Raw genomic sequence first — 26,871 nt, forward strand, 5'->3', positions numbered from 1 at the left:
CTTGATTCACATGGTCATGATGCATCATTTATGCAGATTTCCTATGGCAGTTTGCACTGAAAAAGGAAAGCAGCAGAACACACTTGCTCAAAATAGAGAGCACCTCTGTTCATCATCAACCCACAGAAAAGAATGCATGTGAGAAAGGGAGGTGTTCCCAACTAAACACAAGACAGGTTTATTCTTATACAAGAGAGAGTATATAATAACTTTCAGTAGGAAACAGTGTAGTCCAGTGGCTCATGCACTGGACTGGGACCCAAGAAACTTGGGTTCTATTCCCTACTATGCCACTGATTAGCCATGTGATAGTGGACAAGTTCTTCACCTCTATTATCCTTTCTTCTCATTTGTGTGGCTTGTTTATTTGGATTGTAGATCCCTTGGACAAGCACCATCTCTTACACAGGCATGTGCACAAGCAGCCCCCAATCTCAGCTGGGGCCTCTAGTTCCCACTCTAGTACAAACAAAAATAAAGAAAAAGAGCCACATTCCCCTAAAGGCTGCAGTGTATCTTTAACCTAATCCAAGGCAGGTTCATTTGTATTCTTGCAATCTACCTGCTTCTACAGAACTATTTACCATGCTGTTTAATAAACACAAGTATTTGCTGCAACAATATTGGGGAAGGTGTGGTACCATGCTGTCAGTCCAATACAGAGGAGCTGCATAAGAAGCACACTCAATAATTATTGCAAAAAACGCGTGCTTTCAAGCGAGCATTCCGTTGAGTGCTTCTCAGGAACAGTGCTCTACTAGGAACAGTGCTTTTCCATTCACACAACACAGCTTGATGGAGGAAGGCAATTGTGTGGCTAAAGTGAATAAGTGGGCTTCAAGATAAGTAGGTTCTGAAACAGGCTCTCTGTGTGACCCTGGCTAAGTCACATCACCTTTCTGTACTGCAGTTTCCTGTTCTGTAAAATGGAGGTAATATTTCCCTGAATTACACGGATGCTGGAAGGGTTACTTGTTTGTAAAGCACTTGGATGACTCTTGGATGAAAGATGCTACAGAAATGCAAACACCACTTTGTTTTGAATAATCCTTGATGCTGTGCCTGTCAAATTGCCTTAGTGAAATTAAGGGTGGAAGATCTTACATAGCCGAAGTTATAGAAAACTATGGTATAAATATATTGAATGTTAAATAAATATGAAGAGTTAAAGAAAGTCAGTGGCATACCATGCAGTAGCACAGATAGGCTGCTGCCAGCATTTTAACCACCATAGCTGAGCTTTTCAAAGGAGTCAAAGGGAATTTCAGTGGGAGCTGAGGAAAAAACTCCCTTCAGATTCTTTGAAAACCTCAGCCTGTTTGTCTAGATGTGCTTTAAGACATCTGTGGCTAGTCTGTGGGGGCAGACCTACTAGGGGTAGTAATGGTGGGTTATTTTAGGGGAAAATGCTAGAGTAGATAACCTCTCCAGGTATAGTTACTGCTCTTGGTGCTTACTGGGACAAATCAGGAACGCAGGCGGTTTGGCATGTTCAGTGGCGGATTAGCCACTGGACCAACGGGGCCCGTGCCCATGGGCCCCAGCCAATTGTGGTAACCCAGAAAAATGGGTGCTTCCATGCCCCAACGCATTCCACCCACGAGCTGCTCCTGCTGGGGAGCAGGGTTGGGGCGCAGGGGTTTGCACCGTTCTGCCCGCCTGCTGCTCCTGCTGGGCAGCGGGGTTGGACCGTGGGGGCTTCCCCGCAATTTATGATGCCTTCTGTCTTTGTTTAGGGGCCCCAAGGCCAGAGCTTCTGGAGAAGGTGGGAGAAAGTCTCCCTTATTCCCTTGCTACAAAGGAGGAGACCAGGACAGGCCCTCAGGGTGAAAGACTGTTGTGCCTGGGAAGGGCTGTTTGTTTGGTTTGGACTCATCCTTGCGCTGGAAAGGGTGTGTGATGGGGTATACTTGCCCCGCACTGGACGGGGGAGGGTTAACCCTACACTGTGGGTTGAGGAAGCCACACCCCCTTTACCCTACTGGGCATGCTCCAGCTGCACTGGTATAAGAGGGAGCAGCTCATCTCAGTTGGGGCTGACTGCTGGTGAGAAAGGATGTGGTCTGTTGGCTCTAGTTGAAGATTGCCTGAAGCTGGAGATGCTGTAACCCAAGCAGGTGCTAAGGCACCTACTGGGACACCGCTGTGTCAGGAGTCACTGGGGACGGCGCAGAGCAGAGATGCCCAGACCACAGCAATGGGCACTACAGTAGGAAGCAGCCCAGGGTAATTAGATAGTGGCCCAGTTAGTGAGCTGGTGTTTTGAGTCAGTGTGTTTTGGTTGGAACCTCCCAGCTGACTCAGCAACGCATGTCCCTGCCACTACCTGGGCTTGGGTCCAGTGGAGAGGAAGGGCCTGAACCCCTCCTACCAGGACTGCCACTCCCTCTCCTTGTGTGTGGCAGCCAGCTTCCTGATGGACTTTGACTGCTAGGCCTTACTGCCCTGTCTTCTTGAGGTGAATGTACTGATTGTGGCTAGTAGGCCTTACTGTCCCACTAAGAGGGGCAAGCTTATTGACTTTGGCCATTGGGCTGAACTGCCCAGCTGTTAGGGGTGAATACATGGACTCTAGCTGTTATGCCTCTCTGCCCTGTTGAGAAGAGCAAATATATAGACTTTAGTGGCTAGGCCTTACAGTCCTGCCAACTGTGGCAAATCTATTCATGTTAGGCAGTGGGCCCCACTGCCCTGCAAACTGGGGTGGATGTACTGACTTTAGCCACTATGCCTCACTGCCCCACTAAGAAGGGTGACTCTATGGACTGACTACTAGACCTTACTGCCTTGCTAAGAGGGGTGAACCTATTGACTTTGGCCATTGGGCTGTACTGCCCTGCTCTTGGGGGAGGGGGGTGAGTACATTGACTCTAACCATGAGGCCTCATTGCCCTGCCAAGAAGGGTGAACCCATAGACTCTGGCCACTAAACCTTACTGCCCTGTCTCTCGGGGGCAATTGTACTGATTGTAGCTACTAGGTCATTCTACCCCGCAAAGAGGGGCAAATCTATTGATGCTAGCCATTGGGCTGCATTGCCCTGTCTCACTGGGGCTAACTTGCTGACTATAGCAGCTGAGCCTTACCGCACTCCCCTGCTAAGAATGGAGAATATATTGACTGGGGTTTAGGAGTGTGAGGGGGTGCACTTGCCCCACACTGGATGGGGTCATCCCCAACCCTGTCACCGGAGGACTTCAGTTTGGTGAGAGGGCTGAGTTGTCCTACCAACCTGGGGAAGACTGTCTTGAAGGGCAACCTGAAGCAGTGGATTCATCTGTGCCAGAGAGGTAAGATGTACCAATGTACTTACTAATACTCTACTTTGGCTAAGGACACCCCTTATGCTAGCCTTGCAATCCCTGCTGTAGGTGATATCCTGTACATCCAAGGGGAATGCCAAAAACGGTAGTGCCTTTAAAACTGAGTTGCATTCATGGACAGCAAGTACAATCTACTACATTTTAATAGGTTTCAGAGTAACAGCTGTGTTAGTCTGTCTTTGCAAAAAGAAAAGGAGTACTTGTGGCACCTTACAGAGACTAACCAATTTATTTGAGCATGAGCTTTCGTGAGCTACAGCTCACTTCATCAGATGCATACCGTGGAAACTGCAGTAGACATTATATACACACAGACCATGAAACAATACCCCCTCCCATCCCACTGTCCTGCTGGTAATGATGATCACTTTAGATAAGCTATTACCAGCAGGACAGTGGGGTGGGAGGGGGTATTGTTTCATGGTCTGTGTGTATATAATGTCTACTGCAGTTTCCACGGTATGCATCTGATGAAGTGAGCTGTAGCTCACGAAAGCTCATGCTCAAATAAATTGGTTAGTCTCTAAGGTGCCACAAGTACTCCTTTTCTTTTTACATTTTAATAGTGTCTGAAGACCCTGTACTGTTTTGACTGAGCATAGGAGTCTGGAATTTATACACCTTCTCAACCATCCCTCAGTTCTTCATGTGAAGAAATTGTGGCAGTCCATTAATATATGATGGAATAGCAAGGAGTATAATAAACCCCTAGCTCCCAAAAGTTGGTTCTCCTAATTGCTCATTTTCTGTTAATAGTCTGATTTCCCCCACCCCTGTGGTTTCCTTGCTGTGATCTTTGTTAAAGCACCACTAAATCAGAACTTGTGATTAAAACACATTGAGTAATTCCTGATTAAGCATGTTCATGAGAGCAGTAGAAGGTAAAGTCCTTTTCATAGTTTGAGGATGGTATGGCAGGCAGGGCGATTCTCCTGCAGGCTATTTGTCCTTTGTTTGGAAGGATTCTTTCCTCCCACTTCTGCAAGACTGAAGAAGCCCATTCCACTGACAGTCAAGAAACCTGGACCCCGTCCTGGTTCTGCAGATAACTTGCTGTGTAACCTTGGTCAAGTCATTTAGCCTCTCTGTGCCTCATTTTCCCTGCCTGTAAAATGGGCACAATCTTCCACCCATCTTTGTAAATGTTTTGAATGAAATTGCTGTTTTAGTGCTAAGGATTACTGTAATATTGAGGGCACAAAATGTAGATTGGTCTGTGGGGAATCATGGATTTAGTGCTTAGAAAATCTGGTACCATGTCCATTCAAACTGGACAGACCTATTGCCTTGCCTTACATTTCATTCTCTCCCTGCTTTGAACATCCTTAGTCATGACCCTGAGGGGCCAAAGCTCTTTGTATGCTATTTCATAGCAATGGCCATTAAGTCCAATTTGGATACAACTAGTACCATATACTACTAAATAACCTAGCAGCTCCCTCAGAGTGCAAGTCCTGGAGCTAACATTAATCTATCCCTGAATGACAAGCCCTGAAGCCATTCAAATTTTCTTTCACTGTTTTGATTTAAAATATTTGATCTTCACTAAGACCCATGAATCCCAGTCTCAATATATCTAATTCAGAGAACAAAATAGTACTTTTACTGTAAGTGGGCAAGGACTCATTCATCTCCTAGTGTTTCCTGAAATTCAATGAGATTATGTCTCCGTATCTTGTGTATTGGCTTTGTCAGGGCACCAGTTTGGATTCAGCTGAATACCGTGGAAAAATGTTTAAACTTCTAATAAATCCACACTATGAACCTCCAACGTTTCTCTGCCACAACCTTTCTTATTTATTTGAAGAGAGCATGTGGTCTTTGAGTTGGAGAGTGCACCACCCTCTTTTCTTTCTTTTTTTTTTAATAATAAAAACTTCCCTGTGGTCTCCATCCCCTGGGCCAGACAGAAAACTACTTGGTTACCAGAAGTCATGGGAGGGACACGTTACCAAGAGGTTACAGCAGAGATGTTCTCTGGCAGAACAACGCCAAAGTTCTATGCGCAGCTCTGCACCAACTCAGTGGCCCTGTATAAGTAATTTAATCACTTCTTCCTCAATTTGCATATGCCCTACCTCAGAATTGTTGTGATAAATTAGAACCATATATGCAAAAATCACTTGCCTAATTTGCACACTTGAGTGGAATTGTGTGCACAAATTAATGTTGGGTCTTTAGCTGTCCATTTGCACACACAGTTTAGGCATGCATAGTTGCCCGTATTGCATGCTCATCAGGCTTGTAACTTCACAGAAAATTCAGTTGGGCTGCAGATTTGTCATGGCATTTTTATCAAAAGAGTGAAGCAGTCATGGTAACTTTAGTAAAAGTCACAGGTTTAATGACTGCACCATGACTATTGACTTAAACACAAAATGCTCTGAGAGACATTAAACTCTTCAAAATCCTAATAGACAGTCATCCTGCTACACTGCCAGCACCTCCTCACCCTGCTAAGGGGGAAGTGACCACCCACAGCAACACCCTCCACCCCACCACCACAACTCTAATCCCAGCTTGGTGAGAAGGGGAGACCCTTGGGGTGGCAGGGTGGGGCTGGAAAGCAAGCCTGCCCCACACTCTCCCCACAGTGACAGCTGCTTGGTCCCAGGGTTGAGAGCAAGCCTGCCTGCACTCACCTCAGCATTGGCAGTAATGGCTCCTGTGCCCCACAGAGTGTTGGCAGAGCCAAACCTGAGCAATGCTGCAACCCCATGCACCAGGTGGCAATGCCTGGAGTAGGGAGCCAGGCCCAGCCACACAGGAGTTGCCTCTACAGGATGAGTGCATGGTGGGCTTGCTCTCCAACCCCCTCTCCCACAGGGGCCTCCCATCCTCACCAGGCCAGTTGAGTGACCCACCTAGAGTCTTTAGGAATGGAAGTCACAGTATCCATGACTTTTGTCACCATGACAAACCTGCAGCCCTAATCATGAGCCTCCAACCATTCTTATTTTTAAATCAGAACTTCATTACTTAAGTGAATGTCTTGTTGAGAATATGTAGCCATGCAAAAATAAATATTTATTACTGTCAGTATTTTCAGTGGCAGAATTCTGGAGCATGAGTTGGGTGATGGTCACCTGGCATTACAACGGGATGCCTTGATCCGTAGTGGGAGGTGGGAAGACAATGCACTATTTTTTCCCTTTGTAAGCACGCACATGGTGTGTAAGCAGACACAAGCAGAGCATAACACAGCTCTGTGTTGGGGGGAGGAGGGAAGCTCCATTAGACCAATAGCTTCCCCTCGTGCTGTACCTCCCATAGTGACTCACTGGAAGCAGTTTGATTCACGCTGCATCTCTGATGGGCCTTGTACTGATCTCACATCAGTCTCTGGAGCAGCAGCCGAACAAGTTATTTCATTTGCTATGTCTACATTAGAGACCTTATGGCAGCACAGCTGTACCGATGTCCTATCGTGGTAGGAGAGGGCTCTCCCATCAACATAGCACTATGCATGCTGCCACTTATGTCAGTGTAACTTACGTTGCTCAGGGGTGTGTGTGTGTTTTCTCACACCCCCTGGGTGACATAAGTTAAACCGACATAAGTAGTAGTGTTGACATGACCTTAAGCAGGTGTTGGTGAGAGCAGAATCAGGAAGCAGTGAGCTTTGAATTCATTCTCAACATAGGCAGGACTCATCGCTGAGAGCGAGCTCTTGTGACGCAGTCTGCAGTGACGCTACTGCCCTAACCACTGAAATGCCAAAACTCAGCAAGACCCAAAAAGGAGAGGACAAACCTAGAAAAACCAACAACATATTCCAGGCTGGCACAGTTCTCTCACATGAGCCTATTCCTCTCTGTAAAGTCAGTTCTGATAAAGAATGGTGCTTCTGGAAGGTATTATGAAACGAAATCAAACAGGATCTGAATCACCTACCAAAAATTACAGGAATACAAACACCTGAACTGGTTGTTTTCTGTAAGAATTGCGTTTAAATAGCCTTCTTACTCCTTTTTCCATCTTTCCCATGATGTTGGCCTTTTGCAGCAGTTGCAGTACAATGCATCTTACAAACAGAACGCAGAGCAGTAACCAAAATGATGTTTGAAGGGGCTACAGCTCTCAATTACAGTAACAGACAAGGTGCTGGCAGTTTAGCCACTTAGCCTAAGGAGTTTTATTACCAGCTGCTAGGCTTCTTTGACAAGGGTGTTACTATAATATAGGTCACTGGTGAAGTCTAGAGCATAAGAAAACCATCCTTTTGGCAGCAGGTATTCACTCACTTCCACACCAAACTGAAACTACAGAAAGCCTCTAGCTGGCCGTCAGCTAACCAAACCTTTGTGCAGAATCACAATTGACAGTGGATTGCATTTACTCAAAGAAAATACAGATTTGTATGGAACAAAGAGAACGCAGAGGTCTGAATTAGTTGCTCTTTTCAGGCGTTCTTTACAAGGGCGTTTAGTACTACTGGATGGTGCTGAACCAATGGAGACTGATGTCCTTTTAAAAATCCATATAGCATCTTTCGGACTGACAATAATAGTGCAAGTCTTCCAGTCTGCTCTCCAGTATGTCTTATCCCTGACCTAAATGGAGAAGGAGGGGGATTTATTTTCCATGCTCATTGCAGGGGCCTGGGTTGGTGTTTTTTGTGATGTGGACATCTGCTTGGCACAGGACTGATGCCACCAGTTTATTTCACACAACCAGACTGCCATCTGATTACTAGTGAATGAAAGTTATTTGTTCTACATTTGCAGCAGGACCCCCAGAATGAAAGCCCCAATTCTCATGTTAGCTCCTAAGGGCTCAAATTCTGGCTGCCTCGTGGAGATGGGCACAAGTCAGACATGGGGGACCGTGGTACAGAAGGCTTTCCACACTGAATGTGGGCTACCATCAAAGCCAGAGTACCAGAGCCTTGCAGGCACGTTCCAAAGCAGGTCCTAGGTATTGAGGCTCAGGCTCATGCTCATGCACATGTCCGTCTGATCCTCAACGGTAACTATGAAACCCTCCCGTGCTGCTTTGTTTGTACTTGTTGCAGGAATAATCCTTGCAGGCAGCTATTGCTTGTAGGAATACATAAGCACAATAAAAACTCCTTTACAGCATGAGTCAGCACATACTTGCAGGGCATTTCCATGGGCAAGCAGAATTTGTTTTAAACAAACTGACTTATATCAGCTGGTATATGCATCCTAACTCCTTCCGTTGACTCTAATAAACTCACAAAGCACAACTATCAGACCTAGTCGTATGCAAAATTTCAAATAATGACTATAAATGTTTACCTTTAGAGCAGCAGTTCTCAACCAGGGGGGTGGGGGCCTGTGAGCACATTTCAGGGGGGTCCATCAAGCAGGGCTGGCATTAGACTCACTGGGACCCAGGGCAGAAAGCCAGAGCCCCACTGTGCAAGGCTGAATCTGGGGGCCCTGATCCCCCGTCACCTGGGGCTGAAGCCAAAGCCTGAGTAACTTAGCTTTGTGGGGCCCCCTGTGGCATGGGGCCCTGGGCAAATGCCCTGCTTGCTATCTCCTAACACTGGCACTGGCGTTTATATGCAGAAAAACACTTTGTTGTAGCACAGGTGGACCATGGAGGTTTTTATAGCATGTATTGGGGGGCCAGAAAGAAAAGTTGAGAACCCAGGCTTTAGAGCAGAGGTGGGCAAACTACAGCCTGCGGGCCACATCTGGCCCTGCGGGACCATCCTACCCAGCCCTTGAGCTCCTGGCCCGGAAGGCTAGCCCCCAGCCAGCCCCTCCCTACTGTCCCCACGCTGCCACGCAACTGGCTCTCATCAGGCAGCAGGGCTGCGAGCTCCTGCCGCTCTGAGCGGCATGGTAAAGGGGCGGGGATGAGTTGGATAAGGGGCAGGGGATTCTGGGGGGGGGGGGAGTTAGGGGACAGGGAGCAGGGTGTGGTTGAATGGGGTGGAGGTCCTGCGGGTGATGGTCAGGGGATGGGGAATGGGTGGGGTCTGGATAGGCATGGGAGTCCCGGGGGGCCTGTCAGGGGGTGGGGTAGTCAGGGGATGGGGAATGGGGGGTTGGGGTCCCAAGAGGTGGGGGTGTGGATAGGGGTTGGGGCAGTCAAGGGATGGGGAACAGGGTGGTTGAATAGGGGGGTGGTTAGGGATGGGGTCCCAGGAGGGGGCGGTCAGGGGACAAGGAGTGGGGGAGGGTTGGATGGGGCGAAGGTTCTGAGGGGGGCAGTCAGGGGACAGGAAGTGGGAGGGGGTGGATGGGGGCCAGTCTGTTTCAGGAGGCACAGCCTTCCCTACCCAGCCCGCCATACAGTTTCGCACCCTGATGTTGCCCTCGGGCCAAAAAGTTTGCCCACCCCCGCTTTAGAGGTTACATTTACAGCTACAATGAAAGAATCCTCATCTCAAAGCCCATTTCTGGTTCTTCAAAGATTCCCCCCAACTACCAATCAATGTAACAGCAATCCTTGGAAACACTTTTTCAGCTTTCAACATCATTTTTGGCAATGAAGCTCATCACCTGTGAGGCCTGCTGTAGCTTACCTGTCAGGGATCCAAGATGCAAGATATCTGGGGTCAGCCATCACTTGCAAACACAAGGCTGAAGGGATTCAAAATCCCCAAAAGACAGCTTCATTCACAAGACTCCAAAGTAGTTGCAAAGAGTTTTCTTGAATTGCAAGTACAGCAAAATGGCAGCTCTCTAGTGTCCAGTCAAATTATTTCAGAAAAAGCCTCATCCTTTATATTCAGTGGGAAACGTGAATGAACAGATAAATGCAAACTAATTTCTCCTTGGCTATTATGAGGGGAAGTTTGCACCATGTGCCACTAGAAATGTAACTTTTCTTTAGACTGTAGATGAAGGGTCTCAAAACCAATAGCATTTTCATGGTGACTGTCCATTTGTGTCTGTGCCTTATTATGTCTTTACAGATGGAGGGGCATACTCCAAATCTGTCTGCCTAAGAGACACACGGAGGCAGAGAAAGATTATAAATTCAGGAGTTCCTAGCTCCTATCTTAGTCCACTAGACTGCATTCCCGTCTCCTCTGCCGCCACTCATAACTGCAAAATTTTCCTCTCAAATCTCCATGTGGCTTTCGTAGTCTGCTTTCCCAACCATTCTGATCTGATGTGTCTAGAATTGACCTTAGAAACGCTGTGCATTTTCCAGCATCAGTAAATTTCTTTCCATGTTGAAAATTAATAGACTTAGAATTAGTGTTGTTTTTTTTAAAACTCAGTAAATGCTGGGAAACATCAATTTCATTGTACACACACAAACCAACAATTTTTTTTCCCCATCATTCTAAATTTACACATAGGCAAAGTAAGAGAAGGGCTGCTTAAGAACCTAGTAGAGTCTGACAAGGATATTTACTTTATATATTTTGTGTTTTACTGGTTATAAAACTTTGTGCATCTCAACATCTACAGTCATTAAATATTTTCCTGCAACTCTGAAAATGTAAATAAATTGGGGGGGAAAAAACCTTAAAAATAAACATGGATATTATCTGTAAAAATGTTAAAATATCAAATTCTGCCAAGCCTAAATATTAAGCATAACCAATGTCTTAACCCCTAGGCCAGCTGCTAGTCTTACATGCTGGTAGCAGGAAGATTATGTAGGTCTGTCTGTAGGTTTCTTATTCCCTGGGAGTCTAGCGAATGATGCATTCATTTCATAGTTGCTTATTTAGGTTTGGAATCCAGATGCTAGAACTAGGGAACTGGTTCCATTTAATGTGAGCTTCTGGTACTGGGTCTCAAGTGACATCTTGAAATCCTGGGTTTGGTTCCTGGCATAATTCCTGAATGTTAATGAATAACATTGGAGGCACATGTTTCAAAATACTGAGAGAGACAATAAGGATTCCCACACGAAGCCTTTCCAACCCAAACAACTCTATTAACAAAAGACCTTCTTGCTCCCCCCTAATTCTGGGCTGGGGAATCCTTTCCCTAAAGCGTGCTGTCAGAGGGAAGCAGAAAACCCTAATCTGACTACAATTATACAGAGATGGTTTTAACCATCTCCCTCTTTAAGACCTCTCCCTAATTATAACTCAACATTGTGGCATGTCTGCGCATTTATCATTATGGGTGGCACATAGACCTTGACATACCTTGAAAAAACAAAACAGAACAACAGTTTATTTACATAACATAAAACCTACCCAAAGCAGCAATAGCTGCATTTCTCTGTCCTCCTACTCTACCATGTACTGCTTGGTCACTAGCCATGTGGTCCATTTGCTTTGAAATGCTCACACCTACCTTGATGATGTGCAATTATAATCAGGAATCTGATTTTAAAAAGAATAGTTTGATGCTGAGGACACTTAAATTTTCCTACGCCAAAAACTTAAGATCAGTGTTTTTTCCATAAAAGAAGCAGAGTCATGGATATTTTTAACTCATTTATTAAGCACAATGCAATACAATTCTAATCCTGCTCTATAAAATGATACCATTGCTATACAAAGCACTAAAACCAGTTTAAGTTTGTAAGTGACAGGGATCCACTGGTACATCATGAGAACTGAAGAAACTAAGCTAACAGCTGGCTTGAAGCAGATTTATGCAGTGGGTTTATGGAGCTGTGTGACTCATCCAAAACATAAATGTGTATTTGGTGGTCTCTGAGCTAATGCAATACATGGCAGCACTTGAAATACCACCTGACTACTCATTACTAAGTTAACTGAATTGTTTTAGTGGAAGGATTAATTATGATTAAGCAAAAGGACCTGTCAAGGGAAAATCCAAGTGTAGGTCTAGTCAATTACAAATCACTTTATCCCATATGTGGATATGAGACTGAATCTCACTATCCATCCCTCTGGTTGAACCACAAACTGTGTTGCAGCACTGAAAAGAACAAACAAAGTGAAATGCTTCTGTAAACCATGAGTGAAACAAGGCAACTTAATCCCTGCAAGAGAGTTAAACATTTGTACTTTGTCTGTGCCTGTACTGCTTATAAAACTACTAAGGAGTTACACAAGAAGGGAAGCAATGTAAACTCATTTCTATTTATATAGCACCTTTCACCCAGCAACACCCCAAAACATTTTATATACACTATAAACCTATATATAGGGGGTCACACTTGAACTCAGCAACTTCTGGAGCAGAACTGTCCCCTCATTTTAACACTGCACGCTGCAACATCTTCAGATCTAAGAACAACTGAGACAAAATTCAATGTCCAACTAAAACTCCAGGGGGAATCTAGATAGGCTGAATGTAATTATCCTGAATTTGGGAAAGACACTGGGATGACTCTTGTGGGTAAGCCCACAGTTCTTTCCACAATTACCTCAAATTTAATTCTCATCCAAAAGTAGATATCTCTGCTGTTCACGCTCAGCCTTGCATCTCTGCTCTTTAATATTTTAATGTAGTTTTGTGAACTTTAATATTCTGCAACTGGTGATCTTGCCCAAGATGTTACAAATTTTGAAGATTATTGAAGCACCAGCAGTGAACGTACACTGTGTCCAGGTTAAGATCTGCAAACAAACAAAAGTCAGTCTGAGCCAAATAATAGTATCCCTCCTCCTAGTCTGACGGCTTCAGAAATGGCTGATTGAGCCAAGCAGCAGAGAGCTTCAGCTGTTACTTTACTTTTTAAAAAAAAGATTGCAGTCAAGAACAATACTGAGGCAATATGAAGGATAAGATCTGGTTTCCTCTCTTCATTTCCCCTGCACTCCTTCTGTGATGGATTCGGTATAGCAGAGGGAGCATAGACTGTCTTTCATCCTAAAAGCCATAAAATAATTACAGCAGAGTCCTGAAAATTATTAACTTGCTAATGATGTTCGTCTCCAAACAGCACCATTAGCAGCTGTCTGATTTATGAAATGCCAGAGATGGCCCTCTCACAAGTGAGTGTTTTGGGGTGAACTTTCCTGCAATTATTAGAAATAATATGTTCTGGTCTCTGCATCATATCACACACACAAACAAACGGGTCAGTTTCTGAACTCTTATACTTACACATACATTCAACCCAGAGTTTCTCTTGGAATGTCTACCAGACTTTCTGGGTGATTGCTTTACTTGGTATCCTCTCAGTATTTAAAGTGAGTGCGTGAAAGTACTAGCATCTTGAAAGAAACTTTAAAATGCTAGGTACCATGGTTCCCCTCCTCCCATCAACCTCCTGCAGTCATGCTTCTGCAGCCCCATCGTATGTTAATACTGACTCCAAAAACAGTTTCAAATGCCTTGTCATGTCTTTCAGGCACATTCTGTGCAAATTCCCCTATCCACCTCACACCATTCTGCCAAGGCACCATAGACCCAAGCTGTAGCACTCAATGTTATCTTAGCCTTGGTTTCCTCTTGACTAGAAAATGCCCATGATGCTGGGTTGTTGGCCTTAGCTTTAAGAGTTAATGGCTCTGAGCAAATATTTAATACATTTACCTTCCTGTGAAATATCCACAGGCAGACTGCAGTTTCCTCATTTATTTATTCATTCAAATTTATTCAGGCTGAGTTGTCTTTAACTGTAGAATTAACAACTCAGAATATGAGCTGTGTGCTTGGTCATGAGGCACACGGTGTTATTTCTGTTCTCTGACTGGATATCCCTAACCCTGTGAAGAAGACACTGAAGCTTTGAACCTATAAATGAGGAGAGGGGATTAGGGAATTCTAGAAAACTTCTGAAACCTTTTCTTTTCTGGGTCGCACAGTCCTTTTCCAGGGCTTCATTCCTAGAAAACTAGACTACAGTAAAATGTTTTGCCTGAGTGCAGTTTAAATTTAATCTTCTCTTGTCACTTTCTCACAAGAGTGTTTTTCCTGAAGGGTGTGCTCAGATCCATGTCTGGCTTGTTTAATAGCCTCTGTAATACAAGTTTGGGGGGTTTTTGGAATCTTATCCACTTGCTGTCTATAAAATGTACCACATTCTGTGTGAATAGTGAAGTGTGCAATCTTAAAGAATGCTTTCTGGGAGCAGGTGTGTAAGACTAGTTTGTTTCGTGTCTGGGGAAACGCCAAGAGCTGCACAGCATGACCCGAGTGACTTATTCAATTCAAGTGATATCATTTCAGGGGACAGCTCCCAGCAGTGGGATGTTAACTGGGCGCTGGCTCAACAGCCAGATGCAAACAGGATCTCCCATATTTTAGCTACTGTGCAAAGCATAATTCTGAAACTGCACAGCATCCTTACCCAGGCTACAGACAACAGGTTTATCTGGTCAGATCTTTGAGATGAAACCAATAGTTTTAAACAACTTGATTTTTCATAATCACCTTTCCTCCCCTATTCCATTGTTTCTCCCCCCACACACACACACACCCCATTTAATATTTTTATTGGGATACTCCAAGGGACCCTACTAGGCAGGGTGCCAGGTGTCTGCTTTTCAAACGGAAAGTCCGGTTGAAAGAGAATCTGTACAGCGTTTGGTCAGATGTACTGACCAGACACCAAAAGTCCAGTTAGCGTGGGGTGGGTGAGAGAAGGGGGGTTGGGGTGGCACCAGGTCATCAATCCATGCCAGCCCCTGCTCAGCTAGGGCTGCCTCCTACCTGCATCTCATGGGCAGACAGACTCCGTGTCAGGGGCTGCAGCTCCATCACAGACCCAGAGCACAGGAAGTCCAGCTGGGGTGTGGGGAGGGGAGGAAGAGTAGAGGAGAAGATTGAGGGACTGGGGAGGGGGAAAGGAGCTAGTCAGGGGAGGAGAAGCATGAGTAGGGGGTCAAGCCTTGGGAGAAAGAGGCAGGGTGGGGGGAGGTTCTAGTGCTCCTGCTGTAGCCTCCGGTTTTCAGAAATTGGAAAGTTGGCAACTGGGCTGACCTCAGCTGTTTCTCCACATCTATTCTCGAAGTGGTCTCCTCCGGCTCTACCACAGCATCTTGGGCCTTATTTATTGCTCTGCAGACTCGGATGTCCCACTGACACTGTCTCAGATCATGACAACTGCTGTCCTAGATGCTCTCGTTACCATGTCAAATATTCTAGGACCATTTTCAAAGCTCAACCTTAGTTTTGTTCTATGTAAATAACAAAATGGTTATTCCATTGAGAAATAAGAGTATAAGGAGGAGAGACAGCCAGGATGGCTCAAGGGACTGGGAAAGGGGTTTAATTGCTTTTCATCTCTACATGGCTTACAGGTCTGTATCTGAAGTAAAATGATAATCCAAAACAACTGTACATATTCTGTGTCATGTTAGCCTTGATTCCTGTTTGTGGTTGCAGAGAGCTTCAGCTTTATTCATGTGCAACTACTTCTGAATCAATATGTATATGGCATGTTAGTCTGGTATCCAGCAGAAAATGGAGAGTAGAATATGTGATAAAATAGGTATCATAGACTTCTTCACCATATGACAAAATTACATCCTTCCTATCACACACAGATGAATGATGGTTTTTTATATGCTTGTTTAAATAAATTTCAATAAAAACTATACATATGTGAAGTTATGCACCAGTCAGGCAAGTGTGTAACTTGGTGATTTTGTCCCTATAGGGTGAAACAATTTTTGCCATAAAAAGGTGCACTTTGTTAATAGGCCTATTATCTTCATTTTGCACACGTATCCTTACAAAGAGAACAAAGGAATTTGTACAGGATTTTGCCACTACTGGGTTCCTCTATCCGTGAGATATCTAGAATGACCATGACTGTCCACAAATAGGATGCCTAAGAGAAATGTGTCTGAACATTTAAAGCTGCTAAATGTTTCTTTGTGACTCAGAAGTCACTTCGTGCTGGGTGCTCTGTTTCCAGCTCTGAAATGATTTGTAACTTCACTCACAAAACTGAGGCTCTCGGACCACTGCTGCTATGTTCCTAGCAGCAGTAATGCCTGAGCGGAGGTGAAGAGGTCAGATGAGGGCAAAGTCCAAAGTAATTTTAAGTGGTTCAGTTAAGTACAGAGGGCTAATGGGAAGCCATTTTAATTTATTACAGTCATCCCCAGTGAATATAAAGACAACATTTTTCTTGAGCAGCTTGATTACAAAGCATTAAATCCCTTTGTGTGTATATAGAAGAACTATGGACAGTATAGCTCAAATGTCTGGAAAGGACTCTACACACTGTTCTGTGTATTAGAGCGAAGTGTAAATATTGTAGAGTTGGGAATAGATTGGTTTGGTTGTATATATTCATTTTTTCAGTTCTTTTGAGGGTTTCTGGCCCAAGTATTTTATACACACACACACATGCATTTAAAAAAAAAACAAAAAACCAACAACTCCAATTCCTCCCCACACAAAGGTGAGGTGTTGCCATCTTTGCAGAAGACATTATTTCTCCCCACGCTTATCCCCCACCCAATCCCAGCTAGAAATGTGTTCTGGTTTTTCAGAACCCACAAAAACTATCCCTCCACACTCTGCCCCTGCCAAACACACACTTTTGCTTATTTTGCTGGCAGTGAGAGATGTCTACTGTTAATTATTGGCTTTGATAGAATAGCTACAGCATACACAATACTAAACAGACCAAAAGCATGCAGTTTGGGGTAATGAGAGAGCTCCTTTTCTGGGATCCGATAATCTAGTTTTCCCTCCATGGGTTAAATACATCCAAACAACCTTCAGGTCCATGAGAGGGTATTCCCTCTGCTTGTACAATCTACAAGGACTGATCCAGAGGAGGGCTAAATACCACCGAAAACAATGAAAGTGGCAGGTGCTCAACCTCATGGGATGAGGCCCTTGGGAAATTAGGATTTGAAGCAGGAACCTGCTTGTAAACTATGGAGCAGCTACTGAGCAAGACCACAGTCATAGAAACTATAGATGAAAGATATACTGGCTCGAGTTATGTTGTCACTTATTATCTATCAGATCATAAACATCTTGCTACCTGGTGTGTCCCTGTCTGTTTGTATGCACCTGTCTCTAGTCTTATGATTGGATGTTAAGCACTCTAGGGTAAGGACTATCTCTACTATGTTTGTACAGTATTAGCACAGTGGGCCTGGGGCCTCTAGGCACTATTGTAGTACTAATTAATAATATGGCCCATAATTTAGTTCAGATTATTTTAGTGTCATTAGGTAATGGTGACTAAGCAACTTTTTTCTACCCTCGCTCCCTTTTGAAAACTCACTATTGTGGCCTTTAATCTGGGACACCGTCTGCACTCAACCTAATCATTAATTGGCTATAATGCATCAGCTAGGCAGATTAGCTCCTTGGGGACCTTCTGTCTTTGCAAATGGCAATGCGCATACACGAGAGGTGGTCAAACTACAGCCCACATCCAGCCCGCAGGATCATCCTGCCCGGCCCCTGAGCTCCCAGCCTAGGAGGCTAGCCCACGGCCCCTCCCCTGCTGTCCCTCCTCCCCCGCAGCCTGAGCGCACCATGCCGCCAGCATGGGAGGGGGCTGCACGGCGGGGGCAGGGGAGAGAGGGAAGGGAGGTCTCATCTGCAGCCACAGGGAAGCAGGTGGGCGGATGGTGGGAGCACGGCGAACGCGTGCGGAGGACTCAGGAGGAGCAGCTGGCGGCCGTGCAGCCGGCCGGAGAGAAGTGGCGCTTTGAAGGGGAAACTGCCGCTTCTCTCCGGCTGTGTGGCTGCCTCTGCTCCCCCTGAGTCCTCCGCCCATGTTCGCAGGGCCGCATTCCAAAGGGGCTTTAGAAGGGGGATCAATAGGGGGTGGGGACCCCAAGGGCCTTTTGAGGGGCAGGGGTGTGGATAGAGGTTGGGGCAGTCAGGGAGCAGGGGGAGTTGGATGGGGGGGTTGGATGGGTCGGGAGTTCTGAGGGGGGCAGTCAGGGGCGGGAAGTGGGAGGGGGGGGTTAGGGTTTGGGGAGGCACAGCCTTCCCTACCCAGCCCTCCATACAGTTTTGGAACCCCAATGTAGCCCTCAGGCCAAAAAGTTTGCCCATCCTTGGCATACACAGTGCTAAATTGACTAATGTACAATATACTGCATAAAGAAAAGAGTACTTGTGGCACCTTAGAGCCTAACCAATTTATTTGAGCATGAGCTGTCGTGAGCTACAGCTCACTTCATCGGATGCATACTGTGGAAACTGCAGCAGACATTATATACACACAGAGACCATTGTTTCATGGTCTCTGTGTGTATATAATGTCTGCTGCAGTTTCCACGGTATGCATCCGATGAAGTGAGCTGTAGCTCACGACAGCTCATGCTCAAATAAATTGGTTAGTCTCTAAGGTGCCACAAGTCCTCCTTTTCTTTTTGCGAATACAGACTAACACGGCTGTTACTCTGAAACCTGTCAATATACTGCATGTTATACTAGCACATAATGAAGGCATTGGGCATCCCTTGGACTTCAATATTAAGATCCTTAGGTCACTGACAGTGAATGCTCCTGCTGGCTCAATGCATATACTGGCCCTGCAAAAGGAGAGCACCCCACTACCGTTCCATCAAGCCCGTAACAGTGGCTTGTTCTGTGACCTCTGAAACCCCTTTGACAAAGCTGCTAAAAGCCAACAGGGATTGCTCACAGGACTCGTCCTAGTCATGTGTTTGGTGACTGCTAGTAATTGGAAGGGAGACCACGCTGACTTGAATCTCCTAGGTAGCAGTGCTACTAACCTCTTGAACCACATTTTGGAAAGACAAGTGGTGTTTCCAAAGGACTATCCACACAATAATGTACATTAATTGGAGATTTATTTGTTGTTCGCTGCCAGACAATAAATCCTTGTGTATATGAAAGTACATCCCAGGACACTAGGACTTTTTTTTTTTTCAAATGTAGTTACGGTTTTTGTACTCACTTTTGTCAGATGCAAGTAAGTGCAGGCAAAACTTATATCATTTAAATGTCTAAGTACTTGCCCCAGAAATCACATACATACCTGTCAGAAATACAGATGCAGTTATTTGTGTCCATAATTTCTGGGTTTAAAAATAGATCCATTTAAAGCTGGTTTGAAAACTAGTCTCTAACCGTATGAAAGTGTCTTGACACATGTCAATATATCAAACACAGGTATCAACAACTACTGGTTTTGTGTGGCCCGCTGTAATCCTGTGAGATCTCAAACTAAGGCTATGTCTACACTACAAATCCCATGTCGGCATAGCTATGCTGGCTGACCCCCTAACACATAGGGGTCAGCGTATACTAACAGGAGGAGGAGTTCAGACGGTGCAGGAAAACCACCTCACTGAATGACATTGGTTATGTCAACAAGCCCTCCTTGGTCAGCATAGCTGCTTCTACCATGGGGCTTTTGGCAGCATAGCAGTGTCATATGGGGTTGTTAGGTTGTAGGGTTGTTTTTCTTTCACACCCCTGACCGACATAGCTACATCAGTATAAATTTTAAGTGTAGAGTGTAAATTTTTAAGTGTAAATTTAAGGCTAAAGGAGGAGTAAGCCATTTCAGTTTTTGGATGGAGAAACTTCCAAGGATCACCTATGTAGTGTTGGTGATTCTGCAGGGTTATTTATGTATGGTAGCACCATGTGTACATTGTACTTTAAAGACAACCAAAACCAAGACCTTTCTCTGAGGAGTCTGCACTAGGCACTGAGGAATTTACAGATGTCTCTCTGAGGAAAATATTGTATACTTATACCAGCATAGCATTACGGTTTACAGTGCTGCTGAAAACATGGTTCCATCTCTTAGATAAGTCACAAAACCAACATCTGACTTACTCATGGTTGCTAAAGACCTGACAGGGAGATGTAAGAGTGGTAATTTCAAATCTGGCCAAATTCTTCTCTTGTAGCTATGTTCTGCCTTCCTAAAACTTTCTGGCAGCAAATGTCCTTTCCTAAGAGGTTGTGTAGTGTTCCTGTGCATTGTTAAACAGCAAGTTGGGTTTTATCCCAAAGGTAGCTCCAGTGATCCCTGCATGTAGTCTGAGTCAGTCAAGGGTCAGTTGATCCTTTGGGATGATAGGGTACTACAGAGACTTGGTTGTATTAGTACTGTGAGTATGTTGACAGAGGAGCTAGTTACTGGCACTATATTTCAGTGTGCACTGTGCATTCTATTTGTGGCCGTGTGAACTAATTTCTTCCATGTGCAAATACAGTTCCAAAATTCTACCAAGATTCCTGCTGGTAAAAAGGGAAAGTGCTCATCAGATGAATGGTTTTCAACAATAAAAGAGTAAATGTAATAGATGCATATATGTGTCTGTCTAGCTTGACGTGTACATCATAGACTATTCCTCCAAATAGTTCATAAAAATGCTTAGAACTATTATGTGAGTTTCCCTGAAATTTTTTAGTTGCATGGCTTTGGAAAGGATTCAATAACTAATGGCCTTTGAATGAAACTATATGTTTCTAATATATTGTGCTTCTCCCCAATACTTTAAAAAAAATAAAGTCTGATCCTGATTATTACAAATGAAAAATAATTTGAAATGTTTGTGGATGGCAGCTTTATATGCAAGACAAATATGCTCAGTTTCCTAAATCCAGCTGGAACTAGGTTTTCATTTTTCTTGTTTTAAATAAATGTCATTTATTACAACTGCTCTGTCTTACTAAGGCAGCTGTTGGCAGCAAACTGTGAAATTAAAGTTGGGTTGGTTTCAACCAAGAGCCAAAATATAATACACTTTTTTCAGAGACGTTTTTCTTGTCGATATGTAGTCTATGCTCAGTAATTAAAATAGCTAGTCAATCAATTCTATTAAGTTGGCTTAAGGGAGAATTATTGTCATGTGGACAAGCTGATTAAAATGTAGTTTTCAAAGTGTATAGACAAGGAAAACAAATTTAGGAACTGCTATAACTACATTTGGTAAAACGCATAAGTAGTCAATTTAGTGGTTAGTGCAGGAGCTTGGGTGGGATTCTAATCATAGCCCTACCACTGTCTTGTGATATGACCTTGGGCATGTCACTTAACCTCCAAGTCTCATTTTTCCTATGTGTAATATGAAGAGTATAGACATATTAGAGAGAACTGGTCAGCCTTTAGGTTGACTGGCTCATATCCACTACACCAGGCCCACAAAACTTTTGGAACCCACATTACTTAGTGAAAGAAATCATCAATATTTAAGTCGACATTTCCTCAAAAACAAACAGCGTTCGAGGTTCAGGCATCAGACCAGTTCTATAGATGATGTCAAGGCTGCATCTTGGACTCTTATTTATTCTGGAGGTTCCTCAGGTTCAGAGGCCTAAGGTCTAGGGAAGAAACATCCAAACCACACAGATTTCCAATTTTATATATTAATCAAACTAAATAAGGAACCAAATAAAATACATGTAAACCATTCAAATTAAGAAAGTGGGTTAATATCAAAACAAACTAATCTAATTACCAGGTTGATAAACCAACAACTCCTTATGTAATTTGGGAAGGCAGCAGTCTTGTTTAGCCATCAGAGTCAAAAAGCAACAAGACATTATCAAGCTTAGTGCTGATCTATATATTTTTTCCAACCAAATATCTGATACGGGGAGGATCAAGTCACTCCCAGGCTGAAGGCAATGTTAAAACTACAAGCACTGATGCCAATTAAGGTAGTCTGCCCAACTTAATGTACTGGTTTGGTGACAGCAAATCCCTTCTCTTTCCCTAGCCCCCAAACATAGGTATTACAATAAAACATTCCCATACAATTAAAGACGATGCAGCTTGTTACATTTTAATATTCAAATGACAAATACAGGTGAAAATAATATGATTTCTTAGGATAAGACATAACTCCTAACCCATGCATAAGCGCTCTTTTAGACAAGAAGCTTGTTTAACCTAGGGTTGTTTTCGGTATTTAAGAAATTATTCTCTAGGCCCTATTCTCAAATGAATTCCGAGAGTTCTAGCCCCACACACTCATGCACACACCCTCACTCCTAGCCATCTGCTGGAATAAAAAACAAGTGTAAATGCTGAGGTAGAGGTGTCCCTCTAGTAAGAAAGGATAGAAAATGCAACAAAACCAAAAAAGGTTACTACTTATGGAGGATGATTGTCATGGCTCTTGTGGCTTTATTCAGTCTCAGGAAGTTGGTACGTGGTTGCAAACGTTAACCAATAGTCTTACTGGCACCAGCGTTTAATGTTGATGGAGTTGCTGGCTGGCTACAAGTTACTTGCTTGTAAATGTCTAATCTTAAATGTTGTATGTTAAACTCCCACTTCTAGGTGGCCAGCATAGCTAGAGGCTAGCAGCCATTACAGGCAAGCAAGCCAAATGCTGCAACAAAAGCTTCTTCCTTTCATTCAATTTTAAGATGGTGCCTGACTGGTTCCTCCCCCTTGGAACTCCTCATAGAAGCTTCTTCGTGAATCAAATAGATTCATAGATACAAAGGTCAAAAGGGACCATTAAGATCATCTAGTCCGACCTCCTGCACAACGCAGGCCACAGAATCTCACCCATCCACTCCTGAGAAAAACCTCTCACCTATGTCTGAGCTATTGAAGTCCTCAAATTGTGGTTTAAAGACTTCAAGCAGCAGAGAATCCTCCAGCAAGTGACCCGTGCCCCATGCTACAGAGGAAGGCAAAAAACCTCCAGGGCCTCTTCCAATCTGCCCTGCCGGAAAATTCCTTCCCAACCCCAAATATGGCGATCAGCTAAACCCTGAGCATATGGGCAAGATTCACCAGCCAGATACCCAGGAAAGAATTCTCTGTAGTAACTCAGATCCCACCCTATATAACAGCCCATCACAGGCCATTGGGCCTATTTACCATGAATATTTAAAGATCAATTAATTGCCAAAATCATGTTATCCCATCATACCATCTCCTCCATAAACTTATCGAGTTTAATCTTAAAGCCAGATAGGTCTTTGGAGCACTCTTCTTCGGAGTTCACTGGCATCACCAAATGGGGCCTGATTAAGTACTTTTATGAAAATGTAGAACCTCCCCGTTTCAGTAATTTCAGGATCAGTAAGTCCATGGATCTAAAGTCAACAGGCCTGTAGGCATCTGAGACCCCAGGTAAGGCCACAGGCATTATCTCAACCATCCAAAACCACAACTCAAAAATAACTTTAAAAAAATACTAGGCAAGCAAGAAGTTGGAACTAAAATCCTCACACCAATCACACATTCATTCAACCATGCCCAGGGAAAGACCATTCCTGTGCTACAGACGGATGCTTGTAGTTCCCCTTATACTTTGATACTCAGCAGCTTGTCTTTGAACAGCACTTCTTACATACAAAATATGGGAGAAAGGTTAGACTATAACTCCGAGTACAAAGTCTTTCCTCCAAAAAAAAAAAAAAAATCATAATTGAGGTTATTTTTATATGCACACCTATCTGTCTGCAGTAAAACACTCCTACTATACAGGTTAGATGTGAGGCCTAGTTAGTAGTATTTGTCAAGAGCTCTGAGATCCTTGAGCTCAAAGATCTCAATGAATGCAGATATTACTCTTATAAGAAGACTTCCAGGGCCAAATATCCAAGATTGTTGCCATATTTGCATTCTTTTCCTTGCAAATATGACCTGGACAACACCCCATTTGCGTGAGTCGTTATCTAACTTACAGGCACAAATGTGAATTTCTGAGCATGCAAATAGTGCTGTTAAAAATATAAAGAGCACAGGGAAGGGAGCTACTTGAAAATGTTTCTCATAGGCCAAGACCCAACTATTTACTTCCTTAATTTCTGATTTGTGGACCACGTTCTGACCGTAAGTCTGGCAAGTGATTTATTTTGTTGAATAATTTGGGGATCTGTAAGGAATTTGATACAGTTCCAGGGCCTGATGTGCAGCTGGCATGCACTGAACTTTAAGAATATACACCATGAGTATTCAATAAACCACCAAAGTTCCCCATGACTGCAGAACCAGCACTTCATTCTCATTACCTGCCATGTTTTCTAGCAATTTTCTTTTCATACTGACCCAAATCCCAGCCACCTTCCTTAGCGAAGAGATCATCCATTTAAAGGAAGCTCAGAGAGGGTTGTGCTGGTAGACTATTATGCGGTTAATAGTGTTGCTGCCTGTGGAAGTGGCCTTAGTAGATTGGGCTTTGGACCAGTCTTTGCAACAGGAGATGTTGGGTGAAAGGGGGAAGAACACATGCCATGCAGAAGCAGGTGTGAATGTCAGCCCTTGGTGAGAGGGAGAGAAATTAGTGTGGCGCTAATACCAGCTGAAGGAGGTGCAGTTCATCACCATATAGGGGGACGACTGCCTGAGTGACTCAAGAAAAACATACTTGTCCGCTTGTAGAGCAGCAGATGATGTCCTGTGGCAGGAATTTAACTTGGCAGGATTGCATGCATAGGAACATTTCCTATAGCTGGTTTTTAGGTTATTGCTATTAAAATGCCTTCACCCAAACCCAAGAGGAAAGTATGTAGGTAGATATTTGGGGGAAGGAGTGAAGGCCAAAAATTTTAAACATGTCTGTACAGCACCTGGAACATTATAATACATCATCTACACTTACAGCTCTGTCATCTGCTATTGGTGAGCTGCTTGATGAGCCATCTCAAGTAAACCCTATTACCCCTCGTAGGGGAGAAAAGAATGCTGCTCTTTGTACCAGGATCTCTGCTGCATATTCCGCACAGTTCCTACGCACACAGCTTCCATAGATACTAATGTTAAGTGCCTTGTTGGGAATTGAGTGCAGGACATACTCCCTTTGCAAGACAAATCAGTTGGGAGAATTCTGCCATAGAAGCTGCATACAGGTTTGGACTTACTTCCAATACTAAGGCTCCATTCCTGGAGACAGTTTGAACTAGACTGGGCAGAACACTAGATAATGCTGATGGGAACAGTTGTGCTGGCCGCTATTGGATGGGTAAGGTCACATACAGAATCTTTTCTATTGCTACATTCTATTTAAAACTGGTTGAAACATTAGGGCAGGAAAATTCTTCCCTGTTTTTAGGTAAGTTACCTTTCCCTCCTCCTCCCCCCCCCCCCTTCCAATTCAACTAGCTCTAGTTCTACAATTCTTTGACAAATGGGAACTTCTGCATCATGGGGAAAATGACTCTACAATCCAGGTAATTGGGAATCCTTAGCATTAAACCATACATGTGTACACTTCTGCAATGAGCACATTATAAAACTAACCAAGCCTGACTGACTTTTCCAACACTGCATCTAAATGTGCCCTGAACTTTGTGTGCATGATCATCTACCTGGAAGACGCTCACACAGCACTTTGCCATCAATTCAGAGCTCTTTGAAAAGGTTTTGGAGATCAGAAACTGTTCCTCATTATCAGACTTGTCTCACATTTCAGAGAAGATGGAAAATAATGTTGTTTCCATAGTTTCCCTTATGAAATACTTTGAAATGGGATGTGCTAGCACTCCAGATCACATAGTCTGATACAAACTTAACAAAATCCTGATTTTTTTTTTCCCATATGGGAAAAAAAAGTTTTCATTCATCCATTTATTTTTTCCATGGTATTTTGTCTGAGGAGTTTATTATAATTTCAAGAGGAAAATGTGGCAAAAAGCCAACACTTCCCTTCCAACGATTTGCTGTTGATGGATTATAAGGTTTCTCCCTCCTCCAAATGACCACTGAATGCAGGAGATTTCACATTTGTCTCCAGTGACAAGCTTAGGACTGGATTAGCATCTACTTTCTTTGGAAGAATATACCAGGAAACAATACACACCAGGCAGAGCTAAAAATTTGCAGCGATACACTATCAGAGACGTTTTAAAGATTACATTGACTTTTGAGAACACAAATAGTGAATACTGCAGAAATCCTGAATGTTGCTGGTTCCGCTATATCAGATCATTATTCCCTTCTGTTACATGCAATGGAAATGGGCATGACCACCTGAGAACTCAAGCAAAATCTTGTGTCAAAAAAAAAAAAAAAAAAAAAAAAATCACTCACTGTCTGCATTATTACATTCATGTCACTTGTGAACATGCACAACATTGCATGGCTATTCATGAGAAAAAAGGAAGAGTTAAGCCCTCAACCCAACACTTCCTGCCACTTTGAAGGCTCAGGCTGCCCTGGATCAGGCCTGAAATACAGGTGCGATCTTAACTCTGTAAGTGTTTTGTCAATAGATGTAGGTATATCCTATGCCTAATTTATTTATTTAAACCACAGCAGAAATCTCCAATCAACCCTTTTTTTAATGGTGGGGCTAAAGTTTAAAAATCCTTAGTTGCTAAAGACACTTTGCAGTTAATGTTTGGTCTCCCTGCAGTACATGCAGCTTTGAGGGCGGCTGAGAATCAATCTCAGTATTAATGCAGGTCAGAATTCTCTCTCTCAAGTGGTATCGGGTGACTTCCCTCCTCAAACACCATATAATTTATTTCATTGAAGTTTGCAGGTAGAATGCTTCTTTGGTCATTTTGCTGGTGACTGATTCACTTAGAATCTTCCTTCATATTGGGTGTATTGCTTTCAAGGTCTTTGTTTCTCTTCTTTGTAAGTGTCTACAATGGAAAATTATACATTGTCTTCTCTCTAACTTTCCTGGAACTGACATATCTGCATTGGTCACCAAGGAACCCCGGCAACAAATTAATCACTGACTAAAGAATATTTTCTTCCTAGTCTAAACCAGGTGGAAGATATTAACATATCCAGAGGCTCTCTCCTTCTGTTTTTAAAAATCAATCAATCAATCAGTGGGAAAATTCCCTCT

The 26,871-nt window shown here is 43.7% G+C and overlaps 1 protein-coding gene across 5 annotated transcripts in view; it reads right to left on the minus strand.

Annotated features, from left to right (window-relative positions):
- The window catches only part of EYA2 (EYA transcriptional coactivator and phosphatase 2), a 155,766-nt gene that overhangs the window by 116,113 nt on the left and 12,782 nt on the right, over positions 1-26,871 (minus strand). The window contains exon 2 of one of the 5 annotated variants that reach the window (XM_084646296.1): positions 12,612-12,804. The exons of the other annotated variants lie outside the window; for them this stretch is intronic. The gene's annotated coding sequence lies outside the window, so the exon portion shown is untranslated. The remainder of the gene's footprint in view (positions 1-12,611; positions 12,805-26,871) is intronic. 5 annotated transcript variants of the gene reach the window in all.

The sequence above is a fragment of the Lepidochelys olivacea genome (genome assembly GCF_965140295.1).
Source record: "Lepidochelys olivacea isolate rLepOli2 genome assembly, chromosome: 13".
NCBI classification, from domain to species: domain Eukaryota; kingdom Metazoa; phylum Chordata; order Testudines; family Cheloniidae; genus Lepidochelys; species Lepidochelys olivacea.